The 11950-nt window shown below is 37.1% G+C and overlaps 1 protein-coding gene across 1 annotated transcript in view; it reads left to right on the top strand.

Moving 5' to 3' along the window:
- Positions 1 to 10418: 10418 nt before the first annotated feature.
- Positions 10419 to 11950, top strand: part of OSMR (oncostatin M receptor) — an 84268-nt gene continuing 82736 nt past the window's right edge. The window contains exon 1 of the mRNA XM_044681362.1: positions 10419 to 10476. The gene's annotated coding sequence lies outside the window, so the exon portion shown is untranslated. The remainder of the gene's footprint in view (positions 10477 to 11950) is intronic.

The raw sequence follows: 11950 nt of genomic DNA, 5'->3' as shown, positions 1-11950 counted from the left end.
ACAGTAATGGTGAACCTATGGCACAGGTGCAAAAGATGGCATGCAAAGCATTCTCTGTGGGCATACATACTGCCCTCCACCCCACCCCAGAGTTTGTTACTAGAAAGGCAGAGGGTCTTAGGCGGAGCTGCTCCCTTCCCTCCCTCCACTATGCCTGACAACATTTTTTCACATCACCCACCCTTCTGCCCAGCAGCCCAGTGGGAATGCTTTCTCCCTCCCCTGTGTGGGGTAAAGGGAGGGTGGCGGGGCACACCCAGCACTCAGTGGGAGGGGGGGAAGAACATGACATGGGGACATGGCATGTGGTCTCTAAAAGGTTCACCATCACTGATCTAGGACTTCTTTGGAGTATATGCTATATAGTAATATCAAAGATTCAGAGCATATATACAATTTAGTGACATTGAGAATTGTTCCAAACTGTTTTCAAAATGTTTGGACCTTTTCAGAGTCTATCAACCATGTATTAATTTGCCTGTCCTTCCAGTGATTGCTACATTTATATCTGCCAGACTGGTGGATATGAGTTAGAAACTTAAATTGCTTTAATTTTCTTTTTTTTTTTTGTATTACTAGTTATTTGGAGGATTCTTTCAAATAGTGGAAAGTATTAGTTTTGTCTTCGTGAGCCCTGTGGGCACACAATCTAAACTCCTACTGTGAGTGGTAACCTCAAGACCTCCTAGTACAGTTGACTACTCCCCTCTTTCATCAGGGTATTTTCATCATATAGTCCAAGGGCTGAGATATTCTAATACTGTCTCTCATAGCCATCCATCCTAGGTGCTCCCCCCACCCAATATATTGTTGTCAACAACAATTAACTTTTACAAAGAGATGTTAATTAAGAAGGTATAGCAAGAATAGCATTATAAAACTTCCTCCCAAACTAGAGAAAGGGGAGCCTCACTCTGCCCTGTGGAGAGTGGGCTTAAGCCTAAAGTGAGTGATATAAACTCAGTCTGAGATTCATTCTCTGTCCTGCACACATTCTACTCCCCCCAACACACACACACACACACACACACACACACACACACACACACACACACACACACACACACACACCTTTTCTCCCTTTTAAAAGTCCTCCCCAAATTCATTCTTGTGCAAGATATTGCCAGTGAATGCATCTTTCCCTTCCTTGCTTGGGTTAACTCCTTGCAGAACTCAAACACTTTGTCAGTACCATACTGGGCTGGATCAGGCAGGTCACAGCTCAGAACTGGATCCTTACCAGTCTTTGCTATTGCTCCTTCTTGCCCTGCTGGACCCTACTATGGACTCTGGCTGCCCAGAGGACCTCTGATGACTCTTCCAGTCTTCCAAAGCTCACAAGATCATAACCTGGGCTGTTCCGTTTTTGGATGTTCATTCACCTAAGATAAAAAAAAAACCCCAAGTGAAAGAAATAGGCATCTTGTACTTGGAACATGTTAGCCAGATAGGAGATAAGGCAGTTTCCTCACTTGGCATTTTCCAGCAATTCTCCATACTGGGGAAGGAAATAAGATATCACCTTGAATCTTTTGTATGCACAATAAGTCCTGTCTGAGCACCCAGTTGAAAGACTTTCCTCCATCACATGCTCTGAAGTTGGGGGGGGGGGAAAGACTATCCATTACAAATTCATGGAAATAGACTCACTATACAGGAACCAGCCAGGGCATATTTATTATGCTTCAGGGACTGCCCTCAATCATCATATCTTCAATTGAAAACTATTCATATTCTTTGACAATTTACCTATTGGAATGGGTCTTATTCCTATATATTTGTAACAATTCCTTATATACTTTGAATACTGGACTTTCATCAGAGATTTGCTGCAGATATCATTTTTCTCAGTTAGCTTCCCCTAATTGCATTGATTTTGTTTGTGTACAAGCATTTCAAAATTGTATGTAATTGGAATTATCCATTTAATCTATAATCACTTCTATACCTTATTTAGTTAAGACTCCTCCTCCTATTTATAATTGTGCACTAATTAGAACTAATTAGAATCAATTTTCAGTACCATCATCTATATTTCAGAACTTGGCAAACTCTACAAGGCCTTGATTTATTATCTAGACCAGTGATGGGCAAACTTTTTAAAAGGGGGCCAAAGGAAAGGAAATGTTCATCTGTCAGTCTGATTCTAAGGCAACTCTTTTGAAGTTTCATTGTATTGAATCCTACTCACTGTATTCATCAGATTAGGAGTAATGTCACACCTGGATAGAACATTTCAGGGGGCTGCATCTGGCCCACTGGCTGTAGTTTGCCCATCACTGGCCTAGACTTAAGAAAGTGATGGAGATAATCTTATTTATGCAGATTAAACTTAAAAGTGTGTCAGGCATACATGTTTTTAGAGAGCTAGCTGTTAAACATTTGCCAGAACATCTTTGCATGGAATTTGTCAGGGAATTTTCTCAACAAGATGCCAATCTAATAAAAATCCATGATGTATAATCTTATCAAGAAAAGTCATCAAACATCAAACTAATCAGGGGCTCCTTTCATCAACCATCCTTACACTAATACATACAAGGTCTATACCAAATAAATACAAAGTGATTTGGGGTGGAGAACTAACAATCAGAAAAATTAAGAAAGGACTCTTGTAGGAGTGGCACTTAAGCTGAATCTTGAAGAAAGCTAAGGGTCCTTAGAGGGAGAGATGACCCTCACCCAGTGGAAAAGAGAAGGAATTTCAGTCAGGAAGTCCTAGATTTGAATTTTACTTCAAACATATACTAGCTATATTTTCCTGGGCAAGTCCCTTAATCTTTTGGGGACTAAGATTCCTCATCTGTAACTAGAGGGGTTTTGAGTTGATGACCTTTAAAGCCCCTTCCAACTCTAAATGATCCTATTATCCTATTTCGTCATTTGTAATATGAAGATAATATTTGGTAGTATCTACCATATAGGGTCATTGTGAGGTTCAGATAAGATAATACACATAAAGCCTTTTCAAAAGCCAGAACCTGATACATTATCTTAATGTCTCGTATCTTATTTTATTAGCGTTCTCATTTTACATGAATACAATGACTTCTTTCAAAGTAATAACTCTTCACTGGTGCATATTGGGAGCACTGATAGGCCTTGTGGGGGAGAGAGTGAGGTTAGATACTAATTTTTGGTGGGAGGGTAATCCTCATGTCTCTTAAATAATTGTCTCATCATGGTCTACTTAACTCACCTACTTGTAAAACTGATCTTACGGGGCAGCTGGGTAGCTCAGTGGATTGAGAGCCAGGCCTAGAGACAGGAGGTCCTAGGTTCAAACCCGGCCTCAGACACTTCCCAGCTGTGTGACCCTGGGCAAGTCACTTGACCCCCATTGCCCACCCTTACTTACCACTCTTCCACCTATGAGACAATACACCGAAGTTAAGGGTTAAAAAAAAAACAACTGATCTTAATTCTCTGACAAGAGATAAGCAGAAGCCAACATCTTTGCCCTAGTATACCTTCCCTCTTTAAAAATCAAAAAGCCACATAAATGTACAAACTAGAGAACTCTTAGAGACTGAGCTAGGAACCTCATCATTCAGTAAGGCCAAGGATGCTCAAGTTGTGTTAAAATTCTGAGTCTAGTATGTACAAAACTGTTAGAGCTAGAAGGCAAAAGGTTTCTTGAGCAATTACTCTAGACTTTGAATAAGCACCCAAGGTTCTTAGAGCTTATTGCTATAAAAAATAAGCAAGATCCCTATTTTATATGTAGAGATTTCTTTCAAGGTATCACTAGAGTTAAATGGATAAAACAGAATATATTTAATTCAGAGTAGCCTACAAGTGGCACCATTGCTACTAAATGGCCCAGTTGGATTGTTGGAGATGTTGGAGATGCTCTGCTCCTTCCTTCTTCCTCTCTCTTTCTTCCTCAAAAGATCACAGCATTAAAGGGTGAAAGGAAATTCAGTGATCATATAATACGACTTTTGTTGAATTTCTTTTTCTGCTTCCTGGTTTTTTTCCCTTCCCTCTCCATCCCTCAGGATTCTCAGTGGGACCTATGGGCATTGCTTAACCCCACTATACTTATTCAGGGCTGCAAAGTCCATCACTAACTTCTGGAATAAATAAATACTTGACACAGGGATCAGAGACAGAGGGGCTGCAGGAAGTTATCTGAAGTTTGGAAGGGAACTTAGGGGTCATCTAGTATAAACTTAAACTTTTTTAATAGATGAAGAATCTGAGATCCCAGAGAAGTAAAGTGACCTTACCAAGATTAAGCAGGGAAATAGGAGAGTCAGATTTGAACCCAGATTCTCTGATTCCAAATCCAGTGCTCTATCTACTGTACAATATTTCTTCTTTCTCTAGTCTGATCCAATCAAAAGAAAAGGCTTCCTCTTCTCTCATGAAGCTCTCCAAAAAAGTGTAGAACAAATTCTGTGGGTACTATCCCAACTTCCACTTTTACTGGTTAAGTTAGGTCTCCAGAAGGCAACTACCACATCTCCCCTCAAGATTCTAGGGTTAGCCCTGAGGAGTGGGAGTGTGGTTTCCTGTTATTACAGAATGAGCCCCCATTACTATATTTTCCCCATGATTGTCAGTTGATATTAGTCAGCCAAATAATTGATTTTCAGGAAAAGGTGTTAAATAAGGTAGTATGATAAAAATAATTCTCCTAAAGTATTCCCCCAAAAGTCTATGATGCATTCTCCCATCAGTTTATATAGAGTCTAAAGGAAAGTAATCTCAAGCTTAGAGAACTTAAGGAGAAAAGGAGTTACTAATAAGTGATGGGTTTGCTAAAAGTCATTTTTTCACATTTTGAGGACTACTCATGAGGTTTCCCGTGGATATGTTATGGCTTCCTCCCAGAGTCTTGAAGCTTCCTTTCCTTGGTGTGTCTCATTTTCCTTAGTTCCTAATGTAAACACTGCTACCAATTGCTACTGTCCCAAGTATACTATTTTTCATGGAAAGTCCAAAAGTCTGATCTTCTAGAATTCACTGGGTGATTCTCTAGCCAAAGAGGAGAGAAGACAGAGGTGCTCTACTCTAAATCCAAGTGATTCCCTTTCAGGAACTTGTCTGGAACTACTTCCACCACTTCCTGTCCAGACCTTGGAAACTCAGATTCAACACTGCCTTTCTTTTTTATAGAAAACCTACAGTGTGTGAATAAGACTCCATAGTTGGTAACAGAGGTGTACTCTTGGACAGAATCACTCTAGTTTCATCCAATGGCTTTCAAGGTCTTCTCACATAGAGTTTTAATGCCCTTGATTGATTCAGTAGAAGTGTTCTCACCTGTTCCTGATAGTTATTTTGTGGAACAAGACAATCAATTTATTCAGTTAACCTTCACCCCCACTTTTACAGAAGGAATCAATCAATCAATAATTTCATTAAAGAGAATGAAAGCAAGGAGATAACATACCAAAATTTATGTGATACTGCCAAAAGTGCTCAGGGAAAATTTTATATCTCTAAATGCTTACATCAAAAAACTGAAAAAAGAATAGATCAATGAATTGGGCATGCAACTAAAAAAGTCAGAAAAAGAAGAAATTTCAATCTCCAATTAAACACTAAACTAGAAATCCTAAAAATCAAAGGAGAAATAAATAAAATTGAAAGTAAGAAAATCATTTAACTAATAAATAAAATTAGGAACTGGTTATGAAAAAACATCAACAGATAAACCATTGGCTAATTTTATTTTTTAAGAGAAAGAAGAAAACCAAATTATTAATATTAAAAATGAAAATGTAAATTAATCACCAATGAAGAGGAAAATAAAGCAATGACTAGGAGCTATTTTGATCAATTGCATACAAATAAATCTAACAATAGAATGAAGTGGATGAATATTTACAAAAATAGAAATTTTCCAGATGAACTGAAGAATACTTCATACTATATAATAACTCTCTCCCAGGACCAAATGGATTCACAAGTGATTTCTACCAAACATTTAAAGAACCATTAATTCCAATACTATCTAAACTATTTGGAAAAAATAAGCAAAGAAGTCCTACAATGTTCATACCAAATTTTATGACACAAATATAATGCTGATACCAACACCAGGAAGAGCAAAAGCAGAGAAAGAAAATTACAGACCAATTTCCCTAATGCATATTGATGCAAAAATTTTAAATAAAGTACTAAAAAGGAGATCAGAGCAATATATCACATAGATATACTATGACCAGATAGAATTTATTCTAGGAATGCAAGGCTCGTCCAATATTAGAAAAACATCAGCTTAATTGACCGTGTCAATAATAAAATAACAGAAATTACATGATTATCTCAATGAATTAAAAAAAAAAGCCTTTTGACAAAACACCATAATCATTCCTGTTGAAACCATTGGAAAGCATAGAAATAAATGGAGCTTTCCTTAAAATGATAAGTATTACCTATGTAAAACCATCAGCAAGCAGTATCTGTAATGGGGATAAGTCATAAGCCTTCCCAATAAGATCAGGGGTGGAGCAATGATGACCATTATCACCACTGTTATTCATTATTGAACTAAAAATGCTAACTATGGCAATGAGAGGAGAAAAAATGAAAAGAAATTGATGGAATTAAAATAAGCAATGAGGAAACAAAGCTATTACTCTTTGCAGATTATATGATAATATACTTGAATCTCAGAAAATAAGCTAAAAAACTAGTTCTATAGTTATTAACCACTTTAGGAAAGTTGCAGGATAGGATATAAACCCATATAAAATCACCAATACTTTTATACATTGAAAACAAAATTTAACAGCAAGAGAGTTGGAAAGAAAAATTCAATTTAAAATAATTATAGACAGTTTAAAAAACTTAGCAGTCTGTATGCCAAGACAAACCCAAGAACCATATAAAAAGAATTGCAAAACACTTTTCCCACAAATATAGAGAGATCTGAACAATTGGAAAAAATATTAATTACTCATGATTAGGCTGAGTTAATATAATAAAAATGATAATTTTACCTAAATTAATTTATTCACTGCCATATCAAACTACCAAAATATTATTTCATAGAGCTATAGAAATAATAAAATTCATCTGAAAGAATAAAAGGTCAAGAATATCAAGGAAATCAATGAAAAAATAGGAAGAAAGTGGCCACCCTGTACCAGATCTCAAACTTCATTGCAAAGCAGTCATCAGCAAAACAATCTGGTGCTGATTAAGAATTAGTGTTGAATCAGTGAAATAGATTAAGTACATATTATATAGAAGTAAATGATCATAATAATCTATTTTTTGATAATCCCAAAGATCCAAGCTTTTGGGACAAGAAATCACTATTTGACAAAAACTTCTGGGAAAACTGGAAAATAGTTTGGCAAAAACTGGATATAGATCAATATTTTACACCATAAAGGTCAAAATGAGTACATGATTTAGATATAAAGAGGAATATCATAAGCAGGGGAGCATGAAATAGTTTACCTGGCAGGTTTATGAAAATAGGAAGAATTTGTGACCAAATAAGAGAAAGAGGGGATTGCAGGAACTAAAATTATAATTTTGATTACGTTAAATTAAAACAGGTTTGCACAAACAAAACTAATGCAGTCAAGATTAGAAGGAAAGCAGAAAATGGGTGGGGGGGTAGGGGGTTATAACAAGTTTCTCTAATAAAGGCCTCATTTCTCAAATATCTAGAGAACTGAGTCAAGTTTATAAAAATAAAAGTCATTCCCCAAATGATAAATGTCACTGGATATAAAGCAGTTTTCAAATAATGAAGTCCAAACTATCTATAGCGATATGAAAAAATATTCTAAATCACTATTGATTAGAGAAATTCAAGTTCAAACAATTCCGAGGTTCCATATCTCACACCTATCATATTGGCTAATATGACAGAAAAGGGAAATAATAAATGTTGAAGGAGATGTGGGAAAATTGAGACACTAATGCTGGTCGAGTTGTGAACTGATGGAGAACAATTCTGGAGAACAATCTGGAACTATGCCCAAAGGGCTATAAAAGTGTGCATACTCTTAAAAAGATAGATAGAGTGGCACAGAAAGAAGTGGCTTCTCCTTAACTGGAGGGGTCTTCCTCAAATTAAAGGCTCCATGACCATTTTTAAATGTATGAATGCACATGTATATATAATGTATGCACACCTGCACACAAAGACAAGGATTCAAATCCTACCTCTGTATGTATATCAATGTCTACATATGTATAGATATGTGTGTATATAGACACACATATACATGACCTTTCTCTTACATAAGTTTTATAAATGTTTAAATTTAAGTCCTCTGAATTCAAACCTAGTATTCTTTCTTTCTATCTCATTGACCTCTACCATTTTGGCTCCAAATATTTTAGTTTTAGGTTTCTTCTTCCCTAAACCTGAGTTTTAAAAAGAAATGAAATTGTGTGGATAAATAGAAAACCTAAAATTGAACAAGATGCACACAAAACTATTTTTGCTTATTCTGACCAACCTTGTAAGTTCTGTGGCATTTTGCTGATGACAAGCTCCTGACTGCTTCTGGTTATGTGTCACTGTAATGAAGGGCATAAGTGTTGAAATTATAATAACACCTTTATTGGCCACTGAGCAGGAAGAACTGATGACTCAGTGACTCTTAAAGGAGGTTGCTTCACTGTCCTGGAGGAGCCTTCATATCTAACATTAAGAACCACTGCGGGTCCCAAGCAATTTAGCTATTCCTCAAGGGAGAGGAGACACTCTCTTCTCTAGGCTAATTTACATGATCTAGACTAGAAATAGTCTTGGGAAGGCTTACCCTCTAATGAGAGGATTTAGGCTCCATTTTCTCTCATTCTTTAACTTACCCTTATCCTTCTAGCCAGGGAAAAATTATTATTTATAGTCTGGGTTTGGAAAAATATTCAATAAATAATATGAACCAAGGACAGGTATTTTTTTCCTACATACAAGAGAAATGCCAAAAGACACCAAAGATTCAATGTTCATTGATAAGAATTGGACAATTGGTATCATATAACTATTCCACTCTCATGGGAGGTGGAATCAAATAAGAGATCATGAAACCATTTTCAAGACTGCCATATAGACATTTTGCATTTCACTTTATTGCAGATATCTTCCAGTTGGTCAGGGAATGGATTCAGGATGCTGCCAATGGTTACTTTGTTCAAGAAGCTCAGGAAGAGCTAATGAGGATTCCTCTTCCTGGGTGGTTAGGTGGTTCAGCAGATAGAGTGCCCACTATGGCGTCAGGAGGACTCCTCTTTCTGAATTCAAATCTGGCCTCAGACACTTACTAGCTGTGTGACTCTGGGCAAGTCACATAACCCTGTTTGCCTCGGTTCCTCATCTGTAAAATGAATTAGAGAATAAAATGGCAAAGCACTCCAGTATCTTTGCCAAGAAAACCCCAGATGGGGTCACAAAGAGTCAGACATGACTGAAATGACTGAAGAGCATTCCTCTCCTCTGCCTGCTCTACTCCTTCAAAGTTCCAAGCTCATGCACAGCACTCTTTCTTCCTCATCCACTCTGCAATCTCTGGGACAACCCTTACAAAATTCTTCACCTTTTCAGAACTTATCAACATATTACTAATTTCCTTACTATACTGCCTCCGCTTAGATCCAAACCAAAGATCCAGGATCTCTGAATCTCTTTAACTCTCAAGGTGGCTTCATTCCTGGATATGACCATCTCAGAATTGATGCATGATCCACTTTGATCATTAATTAAAAATAGGGAGGCTGAAACCAAGGATCAAATTTATTTAGGCAAAAGATATACTTTATTTGCCATATGCTCATGGACACATAGAAGCAAAGGAGGAAGAAAGGGCAAGTTGCCTTTAAAAAGGAAAGAGAAGAGAAAGCCATCTCATAGTTAAAACCTTCAGCTGAGTCACAAAGGACCAGAAGTAGCCGGGGACTGGCTATCCCCACTGCACCCAAGCATTAAACTAGCAGGTACACAAGCATAACTCAAGAAGGGTAGTCATGGTGGCTTAGTGAATAGAGAGCCAAACCTGGAGATAAGTGGCCTTGGGTTCAAATCTGTCCTCAAACTCTCCTAACTACGTGGCCCTTGACAAGTAGCTTAACTTCCACTGCCTAGCCCTTACTGCTCTTCTGCATTAGAACCAATACTTTAAGTATTTTAAGAGAGTTTGTAAGAGTTTTAAAAAGCAGAAAAAGGACAGTCATGCACATGCCTTCCTCAATCTCAGTTGTACTTACAGTATTTGACATAGGAAAGTTCTGAAAAACCATCTCAGTCATTTAAAGTTGTTTTTTAATGCCAATTTTTTTTAAAGAACCTGAATCCTCACAAACTTCTTGTTTTTTTTAAAAGGATGTACAAAGATCTCAACAATTAATGCCTGAAAATCCACATGAAACAAATTCTGATTCGTCGGCTGAAAGTATAAGCATCCAATGACCGGAAACTTATTTCAAGATAAAGGAACAAATTGAAACCAGTGAGTTCAACTTGACTCACTGTACACTCTTGCTCCTTAGAGGTCAGAGGTGAGTGTCATTTGATGAGTCAATCAATCCTTTCTGGAAATTATTGGCTACAAAATACTTCCCCCACACCCTGCCCCACATCTTAAAAGATAAGAAACCAAGAATAACCCAATGTGATAGAAATAGCAAAGAATTTATAGTCAAACAATCTGGGATTAAATACCACTTACTAGTTCTTTACTTCTCAGGACTCTATTTTCTTTTCTGTAGAATGCAAGGGTTGAGTTTGACAACAGATATACAAGTTCCCTCTAACATGCTGAGTCTGTAATCTGTTTAAAGTATAGAAAGTGGTTTTAAAGAATGGAAACCCTTATTTTTCACTAAACAAAGGTCATTTGTTAGATAATATTCTGGGGCATAGAGGGGCAAGATGATGAAAACTAGCCTCTTAAAAACAATTGACATTTAACTTATTAGAGGCTATTTCCTCCCATTTTCATCAGTCAGTCAAACCCTTATTAAGCATCTACTATATGCTAGACACTGCCAAAGGATAGGATATAATGAAAGGTAGCAGATAATCCCTGCCCTCAAGGAGCTCATATTCTAATGAGATAGAAAAGAAGCAAATGACTGTGTACAGATAAGCTATATACAGGATAAAATGGAAGACAGATCCATTGGAAAAGCCCCTAATATTCGGAAAGATGGAATGCAAAAGGAGAAGGGAAAGGTAGAGGATGAGATGAATAGATTGTGTCAACAATGAACATGAAATTGGATAGACTTCAGGAGAGAGTGGAGGAAACAAGGGCTTAGTGTGCTGTGGCCCATGGGATCATGATGAGTTGGGCATGACTGGACAACAACAGGATGCCACTAGCATTAAAGGGAATTAGGAAAGGCTTCTTTTAGAACATAATACTTTAGCTGGGACTGGGAGATAAAATGTCTTGTTTAAGGAACAGCAAAGGGGTCAGTGTCACTGGATTGCAGAGTATGTAGTGGTGGTGGTGGAGGTTGTGGAGAGAATAAAGTGGAAGAAGACTTCAAATAGTTCTGGGATAGTCCAGAATTGGGAACTGAGAGGACACCTATTAGTTGGGCAATGGCTGAAAAAGTTATGGTGTATGAGTGAGATAGAAGACTATTTGCTGTGAAGGTGAAAGTTTCAGAAAAACTGGAAAAGACTTGTATGAAATGAAACAAAGTGAAGTGAGCAAAACCAAGGGAATAATTTATTCAAGAACAATAATATTGTAAAGGCAATTAATTTTGAAAGATTTAGGAACTTTAATCAGCAAAACAACCAACCACAATTCTAAATTTCTTATGATGAAACATGCTATCTATCTTCAGATAAAGAAGTGATAGTCTCAGGATGCAGATTGATAAACATCTCCTCTCTTCTCTCCTGTCTCTTTTACTCTCTATCTCTGTCTCTGTCTCTTTTTCCTTCTTTCTTTCTTCCTTCTTTCCTTCCTTCCTTATTTCTTCCTTCCTTCCTTTCCTTCTTTCTTTCTCTATTTAT

The sequence above is a fragment of the Gracilinanus agilis genome, chromosome 1 (genome assembly GCF_016433145.1).
Source record: "Gracilinanus agilis isolate LMUSP501 chromosome 1, AgileGrace, whole genome shotgun sequence".
Taxonomy (NCBI): Eukaryota; Metazoa; Chordata; class Mammalia; order Didelphimorphia; family Didelphidae; genus Gracilinanus; species Gracilinanus agilis.
The sequence above is the reverse complement of the archived record's forward strand: the minus strand, read 5'-3'. Positions and strand labels throughout refer to the sequence as shown.